The sequence below is a fragment of the Xenopus tropicalis genome, chromosome 4 (genome assembly GCF_000004195.4).
Source record: "Xenopus tropicalis strain Nigerian chromosome 4, UCB_Xtro_10.0, whole genome shotgun sequence".
NCBI lineage: Eukaryota > Metazoa > Chordata > Amphibia > Anura > Pipidae > Xenopus > Xenopus tropicalis.
This window is the reverse complement of record NC_030680.2, coordinates 62755439-62767465: the sequence shown is the minus strand read 5'-3', so window position 1 is coordinate 62767465 and position 12027 is coordinate 62755439. Positions and strand designations below refer to the sequence as shown.

General features: G+C 36.7%; 1 protein-coding gene across 3 annotated transcripts in view; it reads left to right on the top strand.

The window, feature by feature from the left end:
- top1.2 (DNA topoisomerase I, gene 2) overlaps window positions 1-12027 on the top strand; it is a 76731-nt gene that overhangs the window by 444 nt on the left and 64260 nt on the right. The window lies entirely within an intron of this gene.

Genomic DNA, 12027 nt, shown 5'->3' with positions numbered 1-12027 from the left:
TGCACAAATCATTGTGCAGATATTCGCCTAAAGCAAACCATGCAATCAGTTTTTAACTTGCTACATGCATAAGCTACATTATTATACAACACTAGTGACTTGCAGAAAACTGAAAATGTGTTTTTTTTTTATTATGGCACTCCATGCAGTGTAGATTGTTTCTACTAAAAACAGTTCAAATCTCCGCTACAGGTCACATATTCCTTACTTTGGCAGTCAGTGCTGTGTGTATTATATAGAATTATGTATGTGTTATATAATATATATATATATATATATATATATATATATAAGAAACAGAAAGGAGCACACCCTTCAAGCAGAGGCAAATGCCCTCGGTGCTGGTCAAAAAATTCAATAGATAGAGTACCGCACACATAGGGACTTTGTGAAAAATAAAAAAGATTTATTGAAAAAGATCTTTTTCAATAAATCTTTTTTGTTTTTCACAAAGTCCCTATGTGTGCGGTACTCTGTGTATATATATATATATATATATATATATATATATATATATATATATATATATATATATATATATATATATATATATATATATATATATAAACTGAGCACACCCTATTAAAGCTCAAATGCCCGGGGTGCTAGCAAAAAAATACAGCAAGACAGTGAGCCGCACACACCGGGACTTTGCAGAAAAAATAACAAATTTATTTATGAAAAGAAATCCAACGTTTCGAGCACGAACTGTGCTCTTTCTCAGGGAAAAAACCACTGAGGAAGAGCACAGTTCTGGTGTGTGCGGCTCACTGTCTTGCTATATATATCTATTTATGTATATATATATATATATATACACATATACACATATATACATATATACATATATGTATTAGTAACAAAATATATATTAGTAACAAAAAATAACACACTTTTAATTTCCGTGCCAAAAAAATTAGGGAAAGCTCTTTAGATAAGAAAAGCAATAAACGGTGACCTCATGTATCATTTGCATCTGCAGCTAAGTATTTGCTATTTTTTTGAAGGCGAGTTAAAGAAAAGATTTAATCTCTACTGCTCTAATCATCCAGCAGTAACAGCACACACAAGTTGATTATCTCACTGTTGTAAAGGCTGCCTCTTTATCTACTTCAATCAGACACACAGAATCTTGGTGCTGCGGTTCTATTTGATCAATTCTGATAGCAGGCAGTGTAGAATCCATTTTAGTATTATACCACTTGACCAATTTACAGAGGGCTAGGGGTTACTGCACCTATGTAAAGACATATGCCTACATGTGTTTGTCATGCAGTGTATTTTAATTGCCAGCACCATATCTCAGAGAAGCAAGCAGGGATCTGGGAATTTAGATATGCAGTAAGTACTTAAAAAGAATGCCTTTAGACTTACTTTTAATTTATATTAACCTTTCATTGTCCTTTAAACCAATGTTGTTGCTTTTAGCATTTTTCCCACATCTATGGCTAAGGACCCACTGTACAGTTAATACTTGCATTTCTGTGAGGTGGAATGCATAAAAGTGCTCCACGTAGCAAATGCAAAATGAAAATTCTATGGGTACACCCTAAGAGAGAGAGAGAGAGAGAGAGAATTTCCCACAGTAAGTTGTTTTACTGCAACTGTGCTTTTGCTAAACCAGTGATCCCCGACCAGTGGTTCGTAACCAACATGTTGCTCACCAACCCCGAGGATGTTGCCCTCATTGGCCTCAAATTAGGTGCCCATTTTTGAATTTTTGGTAAGGAGGCAAGTTTTGGTTGGCTGCCAATCCACATAGGGGCTACCAAATAGCCAATTAGAGCTCTTATCTGCACCCCCAGAAACTTTTTCCATGATTGTGTTGCTCCATAACACTTTTTCCATTTTAATGTGGCTCACAGGTAAAAAAAAGGTTGGGAATCCCTGAGCTAAACAATCGATTGCATGATCTACAAGATTTAGGCAAATAAAGGAACTACTGGTGTTGTTACATGCCTATACAGGTAAAAGACCTGTTATCCAGAATGCCCAGGACCTAGGGTTTTTTGGATAAGGGGTCTTTCTGTAATTTGGATGTCCATATCTTACATTTACTAAAAAATTATTTAAACATTAAGTAAGCCCAATAGGATTGTTTTGCCTTCATTAACAATTAATTGTATTTTATTTAGGATAAAGTACTGTTTTTTTATTAGAGAAAAAGGAATCATTTTTAAAAATGAGTTATTTGATTAAAATGCAGTCTATGGGAGACGGCCTTCCCATAATTTAGAGCTTTCTGGATAACTGGTTTGCCTAGGTCATATGGGAATATGTCAAGACATAAAACACAGTATCTGCAATGTTGTAACCTGACTTCAAGATCACTGGTGTTGGTTAAGCTTTAATAATTATCTATAAACCTTTAAGGGGGAAACTGCAAGGGCTTTCATTAGTTACATTGCATATATTTGAATTTGTAATTTGTCCTGGAGTATTCCTGAGCTTTTTTTGTTTTTGTTTTTTTGACAATTGATGTTCTTTATTCATTAGTCTTTATTACATTATATCGATGAAGAGCAATATTTAAGAGTCAAATATTCTATAGCTCCTTTCGAAAGAGCCAGTATTTTAAAAGCCCCTCAGGTAATGGGATATGGTTTGTATGAGGTTATATTTCCATATGTCTATATTTAATGTAATTTAGTACAAGCTAAATATTACAGATTAGTATTTTTTAACCTTTTCTCAGAAGATCCAAAATGAGTTTGAGACTTGGCTTTGCCACGTTAAAATTACTTTGTGTCCTCATTTTTATTCCTATTTTCTATTGTAAGAGGAAAGTACACCATAAACAGCACAGGCACCCATATTTGGGACCCAACCCAAAGTTAAGAATCAGCGGTGTAACTAGGTGGTGCCAGCCGCCCAACAAAAATATCTTCAGAGGGGCTTGGTGTGCACAGCCAACCCTACACGGACCCTCTACCCACCCCCTGCCTGCTTGTGTGCCCAGCACCCCCTGTCTCCCAAGCCCATCTGCATTCACATGGTACGCTTCCTCTACAGTTATGCCACTGTTAAGAATCTTTGTTACATCTCGGCACTGACTTGTCTAGGTGACATATATCTTAGGGAAAGTAGGTTTGACATTAACCCGTAGTTTTTGACTTTGTCCAAGTTGCTTCATCTCACACACATCTGGCACACATCTCATCTGAAATAGCAAAAATGTAGATTGCTCATCGCGGAATGTATGTAGGCACTAAACTTCACATATTTATTTTTTTTGCAGCTTTTAGTCTGTTCAGAACTAATTGCTGATTGGCTGCACTTAGCACTTAAAGGGGTTGTCCACCTTTGAATTCACTTTTAGTATAACGTAGTAATATTCTGAGACAATTTGGAATTGGTCTTCATCTTTATTTGTGGACCTTTGTTCAAAAATAGGGCTTCTGAAACCAGTGCTCTATAAATCTCAAGACTTGTAATAGTCAAAGTGCCTTAAAAATTTCATTTTGTAAAAAGAAAAAAAAAAACTACAAGAGAGACATACTGCTCCTTTAATGCACTGGACTCCTTATAACGCTCATCAAGCAAGATGCAGAATTGCAGTTTATCAGTTTATGTTCCAGCTATTTGTTTGATTTTGTGTCTTTGAAAAGCTTGAATGACTTGACAATGTGTAGTCACTTAAAGTCTCTCTGGTCTCCACCGCAGCCAAGGGAAATTTGTTTTATGTCTTCCTGAAAATCCAATTAATTTTTCTCCTCTTACTGCAATTACCTTAAATTGGTCTTGTTTTGTTCAATCTAAAAAAAAAACAAAACTGCATTTAGTAATTGTCTAATAAGGGTTTATAATGATCTTTTCATATAGAAAAAACCCTAATTTCTGCACCCAAGGGCAAACATCAGGGAATTTTATTCATGTATCTGCCGTAAACAATTAATTACCAATTAACATATATCAAGTATCTACTACTGGGAATACTTCTTGAAAGACCTGTATTATGCTAGTGGGATGTGAGTGCGAACATACACATGTATAAATGAGCAATTGATTAAAAACAAATACATAATTTAACGTGTATATAAGATCACATTTGTCAAGAAACAAAAATGTGATTTCATATTTTTTATGCAATGTATTTGTGGATATGTGACTGTTTTTATGTTTAGACCAAAAACAGCATGTCCAGGCATACGAAGATATGCAATGGAATACTGGGAGTCATAGTTTACAAACAGCTGTAAGTCACATAGCTGTACACTACTGAAGTAGGAATGAGCCAATTTTTTCACTCAGTTTTGCAGTGAAATTCAGTTTATCAGTTGGATATACCAAAAGATAGCCTTTGGGTGGCAGAATTTACAGAGGTGGCTAAGTATTTAGCGTTGCTGGCTTGTAGCATTGGGTTTGTGAGTTTGATTCTGGGCACTATCTGTAAGGAGTTTGTACATTCTTCCTATCTGTGCAAGTTCCCACTTTATATTCTGTATATACAGGCAAGTTAACTGGCTCCTGATGAAATCAACCATATATGTATGACTGTGATAGTAGGTACTTTAGATTGTAAGTTTCAGTGGGGCAAGGAATGTCAAAGATAAACAGTATGGTCTGCAGTGTTTGTGTAGCAGACCTTTTATGCCCGGTTGTACCAACTGAAGAGTTTCTCAGAAATCTGTATCAAATACAGATTAGACCTGATAGAACAGCTATTACAAATTAACTTGGAGCTTTAGCTCCTGTCATACCAGAGTTTTTTTTTTTTTTTGAACAAAAAACAGAAGAAGATGGCATGAGGGGTTTCAAGGGGGGCTTCGAATCCAGGCAGACGATTATGGATGCAGGAGATCTTGGCCCATATAATATTACAGCAACAAAAATAAGCATAATCACACAGAAAAATTATAACTGTCCTATTGAGTCTGTAACACTGATTGGAAATTTCATACTGGATTTTTGTGATTATTTCTCCATATCTTTTATTCTATTGTTTGTTTGCTGTTGTTAGTGGCATACATAAGGCTAATGTAACTTGATGATATCGGTTAATTCTGATGGTGTTAATGTCTTTTAATTATGTTTTTTTTTTTAAATAAACATAGCTTGTAAACCATTTTCACCCCCCAAACATACAAAGGGAACAATTTCAATTAACAATTCTGTTGGAACACATATGCTGTATCCTAGTATTATCCCTAATAAGGGTTACCAAATAAAGCGGTTCTTGGGCTGTACAGTTTTATTACCATACTAATGGAAATCTTCATTCATTGGAATCGTGTGCTGAGAATAAAATAATCCTTTCTTTCCTTCAAAGGCAAAACCATATCTGTGTGATATATTAGAAATGTATAGGCTTTGATCTATCCTAGGGCAAGAACTTAAACCATGAGGGGAAATAATACACAAGATATCAAGTTTAACAAGATCATCACAGAATTATCTTAAGAAAGATTACAAACGATAAATATGCTTTTTAGAAAGGGACAGTTATAATCAATCCTCAGCATATGCTTTAAAAAGTATAAGGCTAGTGCCACACGGGGCTGATGCAATAGCTCAGCATGTAGGCAGACTTGGTGGAATTTATCACTAAACTGCATTTACAAGCAGTTTCACACCAAATTCCATATAGTGTGTCTGCACCCAGGCCATTGCAATGCTCTGGATGCAGACACAACAATAAGATTTTTGAAGCAAAGTGGTGGATTCTCAGCCTCCGCTTATCTGCAGGCTGAGGATCTGCCCCATGTGGTATTAGCCCACAAGAATTCTGCATAATCCTACACTTGTGCAAGGCTTACTCAAATTGAAATCAGCACATAAACTGCATGCAGTAAATAAAAGAAAAGGAACAACTTGAGAATTAGATGAAATTAAATTACCCATGAAATAACTTGAAGTAACTATATTTCTGCAGTTCTAATATGGTACAGTGTGCCTTTATGTAACTGCTGCCTACCACCTAAAGACTGGTGAAAGCCATTACTGCTCCTAGATGAATCCCAAAAAGCTTTGTGATGTATAATAAGCATTTGATTTCCATTGTGGTTACTGAAACTCTGTAACATAGCAACACATGTGGGTTTTATGTATGTGTATGTATATATATATATATATATATATATATATATATATATATATACACTTAGATTGGATTTTGGGTTGGAATTAGAAACTGATTTAATTCACATGTCCCATCAAAATCAAAAATGCCATGCATTGCTGGTGTGTGCTTCACATTAATGAAGCAGGGTTAGCAATACTTGGCTTACTTTAGGGTTATAATTTTGGACAAGGCCTCTTACACTGCTTGCTATTCGCTGTAATCGAGGTTCAAAAAAGTCAGATTGTCTCTGCACAGTAGCTATCAGAAGTCTCAGTTTATGATAGCCCTAACCTATTTTAATATTACTAGTTGCTTTGATATAATAAGGATTGGAATTCCTAAAACATGTCTGTAACCCTCAAGATGCCTTTTTAAGTAAGTTCTTAATGATCTATAGTATTTAAAGATTTATCTCATGTCTGCAATAGAATAAGACAAAGGTCTTCTGAAAGATGTTGTTGAATTAAATTGTTCAGTCTTAAAGTTTGTATATTTTTAAATGCGATATTAATAGAGGAATATATTTTAAATTTGACTGATAGCTTCTGGTAATTATGACTAGAATATTGGTAACATGCTCTTATTTTCATTAAGAAAATAAACAGAAAAATATAAGTAAAAAAAAAAAAAGCTCAGTACCCTGCACATTATGAAGTCAATTACTTTAATATTCTGAACATGCAGACAGCTTAAAGTACAATGAAAGGTTAATATAAATTAAAAGTAAGTCTAAAGGCATTCTTTTTAAGTACTTACTGCATATCTTAATCCCTGCTTGCTTCTGAGATATGGTGCTGACAGCCTACAGCAGTGTGAAGACTACAGTGACATCACTGAAATCTCTCTCCCCTTCCTGTAGGCTGCCAGCGGCAGTCTTCCTATTCTCTGAGCATGTGTGTAACTTGATCCTGTCTCCTGTTCTGAGCTACACATGCCCACCAGCCAATCAGAAGTGGATCTGGCAGAGGGGAGGGGGGGAGGGAATGAAACACGTGCAGGAGGGGGCGTGGCCAAGACGCGGATGAGACCGGACGCGTGAGTGTAGCTCTGCTCCCTGAACCGTTACTAAACCGGCTATAAAGGAAAAGAACCGGCGAATATAGAGCGATCCTCTTATACTCACATCAGCGATGCCTGTGAGGGGGAACAAGAAACCGCCCCAGCAGGACTTGACTCCTTTTCTGGCCAAAGCAAAACAGACGCCGCCTAAGACACAAGATGGCACCGAATCCTCTGAGCTTACTGCACAGGAGAGTAATTCTGAATCGGAAGATACGGAAACGGCAAACCTGGCTCCAGTAACTGTGAGTGTAATGAAAAAGCTACTCTCTGATTTCAAAAGCTCACTAAATGCAGATATAAATGAAGCCATCCATTTACTACGCACGGATGTGCAAAGTATTGGCCAAAGGGTAAACAGTTTGGAACAAGCAGTAGATGAGGTGCGTGGCACCCAAAACCAATATTCTGACTGTTTAAACTCATTTAATAAGCAATTACTAGCCATGAAAGATAAAATGGCTGACATAGAGGATCGCGCAAGAAGGAATAATGTGCGCATTAGAGGTATCCCAGAACAAATAACTCAAGAAGAGTTACCTTCATACTTCCACACTTTATTATCTACAGTTTTGCCGAATCTCGTTCCCACTGAAATTATGATTGACCGAATCCATAGGATTCCTAAACCAAAAAATCTCCCTATTGACACTCCAAGGGATACAATTGTCCGGATCCACTTTTACACAACTAAGGACCGTCTACTTAACCATTTCAGGTCCAAAGCACAACTGCCCCCGCAATACCAAAATTTACACATATATGCTGATTTATCAGCCCACACCCTGCTCCGCAGGAAAGAATTTTCAATGACTACAAATATACTACGTAACCATGGCATAGTTTACAAATGGGGCTTCCCAGTGAAACTTATTATTCTCAGGAATGGATCCCAACATCTGTTTTCAACCCCTAAAGAAGCCATAGCAGCCTTAACGGATTGGGGCCTAACAGACCTGCAAATGGATATCTCTACACCGAAAATACCTAAAAAAAGGTCACTGGACTGGTCAACAGTTTCTCCTCGTAAGGATAAGCAACAGCAGCGACCAGCTCCAACCTGAGGAAACCCTTAGTTCATAATGCGCATTGTTTAACTAAAATGGGTGAACCTCTTTCACTAAAGATAACATGAACGATGTGATTTTATTAATAAGGTTCAGGTAGCAATTTCTGTTTTATATATTACATATTTGTGCTTGGTCCCCAACCTTCCCTATATGTTTGGTTTCTTGGATGTATTATCTTATCTGGATAGGTGTAGGTCGGGCCTAACTTGGATTTCTCCCCCCACTGGCTGGATTGTGCAGCTATAGCACCAGCCTGATTTGGCTGTACAGAGCGCCCAAGCAAGCCCTTAGTGCTGCAGTTGGGCAGTTACTTACCTGTTTAGAGCTTTACTTAAAGTCTTTCTTTTTCTTTTCTTTCCTCTTCTTTTATTACTTTTATTTTCTCTGTCGGTTGCATTTTCTTAAGAGGTCAAGTCGTAATATTAGTTTACTGAAATATTGTGATATCTTTTTATTTTATTCCATTTCTCCTGTCCCAACTAGACATGCAACTTCACATAGTTTCAATAAACGCTAAAGGACTTAACAGTCCTGAGAAAAGGAAAACTGTGCTCAATTGGGCAAGAGATTCAAAAATCGATATCCTCTGCCTGCAAGAAACCCATTTCAAAGCCCATTCACACACAATCTTTAAATCTGCTTTTTATACTGAAGCCTTTTATGCTAACGCTCCAGTCAAAAAAAACGGTGTTGCCATACTAATAAGAAATTCGATTCCGATATCAGTCAAGGAAACATTTCAAGATCCTAAGGGTAGATTTTTATTGTTAAATTTTGAACTATATACACATAAGTATTCTATTCTCAATATATATGCACCAAATGCACACCAAGTTAAATTCGTAAATAAAGCGCTTAAACTACTCCCAGACGCTTTTTTAGATCACAGACAAGTAATAGTCTTAGGAGACTTTAATATAGCTCCAGACCCCTACTTAGATAAATTCCCAATCCCTAGAGGACAAGCATTACGCACGCCTCTGAATTTAGCAAAAGGTCTAAAGCAAGCGATCAAAAAATATGGCCTATACGATGCATGGAGAGCTGCTCATCCCGCTGAAAAAGATTTTACATATTTCTCCCATGTGCATTTATCTCACTCTCGTATTGACTTGATTTTGTTAGATCCTTTCCTTTTACAAAATATGGACAAAGTGTATATAGGCATTGCCACCTGGTCGGATCATGCCCCCGTGGGTTTGCGGCTTAATTTATCAGCAGTTCCTTCTCCTAATATCTCATGGAAACTAAACAATTCAATTTTATCTAACCCAAAAAATCTAGAATATTTAACTAAACTCACTGAGGACTTTAAATCCTTTAACCCTTCATCGGATTATAGTCCTGACTTATTATGGTGTACCTATAAGGCTTTTATAAGAGGTCATATTATATCCCTAACCTCCGAGCAAAAAAAAAAGAGACAAAAAATATTATTTGATCTTAATGCTCAACTCTCTACAGAATTATCCCAACTTAAGAAAAAACCCACGGAGGCAAATTCCCAAAAGGTGACAATGCTAAAACGGAAAATAAATGACATAAATGCTGAAAAAATGGCGTACCAATTATTGATACTGAAGCAAAAATATTATTCAGATGATAACAAATGTGGAAGACTGCTGACCAATAAACTTAGAGAAGCAAGAGCGAAAACAAGAATAGAAGCTATCAAAACTAAAGATGGCAAAACATTAACTAACCCAACACAAATTGCACAAGAATTTGCTAATTATTACTCTACTCTTTATAATCTCAGCAAGGACCCACATACAGCTCAACCGACACAAACAAATATTGAAAACTTTCTAGCCTCTCTTTCTCTACCAACACTAACGCAACAACATAAAGATACCTTAAGCCAACCCTTCTCAGCAAATGAAGTTTTACAAGCAATTAAAATTTTGAAAAATAACAAGGCCCCCGGTCCTGATGGGTTTTCTAATAATTTTTACAAAAAGCTTGTTTCCAGTATCTCCCCATTGCTCACGCAATTGTTTAACAATTTAAGCACTAACCGTTCTCCTCGCTCAGAATTATTCCAAGCCACTATAACTACGATACCGAAACCAGGGAAAGATCCCAATTTAGTAACCAACTATAGGCCAATTTCCCTATTAAACTCAGATATAAAAATTTACGCAAAAATATTAGCCACTAGATTAAATCCTTTATTAAAGACGCCTTTAGTGAACGACCAGGTGGGCTTTGTTCCAACCAGGCAAGCCCCGGACAATACAAGGAAAATAATTAACATTGCTCTCCACGCCAATTCTAATAAAATACCATGCCTGCTTTTATCATTAGATGCTGAAAAAGCATTTGACCGTGTAGCTTGGCCATACCTTAAAACGGTTTTAATTAAATTTGGATTCCCTGACTTTTTCCTAAATAGCACCCTGGCCTTATACACCAAACCCTCCGCTAAAATACTCACAAACGGTTTTAACTCAGCCCCCTTTTTTTTAACCAATGGAACCAGACAAGGATGCCCACTTTCTCCACTGATATTTGCCCTTATTATGGAACCCTTAGCTGAAACTATATGTAATTCCCCACTGATCCAAGGATACACAATTGGCACCCATGTTTGTAAAACTTCATTATTTGCAGATGACGTTATCATCACAATGACAGATCCTATTAACTCCTTACCGGCCCTATTTCAAATACTCCAACAATTTTCCCTTGTCTCTTACTATAAAATCAACACTACTAAAACAGAAGCTCTCCCGATATGGGTACCAAACCATACTTTGGTGAAATTGAAGTCATTATACAAATTTGAATGGCAGCAGTCTTCCATTAAATATTTGGGTATTCATGTTAGTTTTTCTGTGAAAAACCTGTATAAAGATAATTTTGCACCTATGTTTTCTAAATTCCAAAAACTTACCCAGGACTGGATGTATAAAGATATTTCATGGCTAGGACGCCTGGCAGCAATTAAGTGCAACTTGTTACCTAAAAATCTATTCAGAACTATACCAATCCATATTCCGGCCAAATTTTTCACATCGCTACAAGGTCTACTAACCAAATTTATTTGGCAAAAACGGAAACCCAGGATAGCATACAGCACTATGTCAAACTCAAAAAGGAATGGTGGTTTAGCATTGCCCAACCTCAAAAAGTATTACCAGGCTTGTCATCTCAATTTCCTACAACGATTTTTTGACACCATCAATCCCCCCCAATGGTTATCTCAAGAATTTTCAGCTACACCTACTACAGGTACTCCAATTACTTCTGTCATCTGGATTCCCCCTAAACTACGGCAGGGGAAACAAGATTACCTACCGACTACAGAAGCCTCACTAAAAATTTGGGACTCTTTAATCCATAACGACAACCTGAAGAACGGCCTTTACTCACATTTCCCTATGGTAGGGTTTCAACAATTAATAGATAATCTGAACCTAAATGCATGGATGCAAACAAATATTACAGCCTTTGCAGACCTGTTCCAAAAGGGCATATACCAGCCCTTCTCATACCTTCGGAGCAAGTTCAAAGTCCCAAATACTACATTTTTAACCTACTTGCAACTCTCTAGTTATTTAAAAACCAATTCGCTACAGAAACTTAAAGCCTTATCAACAGACCAAGAAAGACTTTTTAACTTATTAAAGCATCCTTCTAAAATTTCGCAATATTATGCTCTGCTTCTGGAAATGAACCCCCAAGAGACAAGTTCCTACATGAAAAAGTGGGAATCTGAAATTAATACAGCAATAGAGCCTATTGACTGGAATAAAGCCTTCTCCACTCTCTTTTCCTCAATCAGCTCAATCCGTCTTCTGGAAACCAGTGTGAAATTAATGTACAGATGGTACA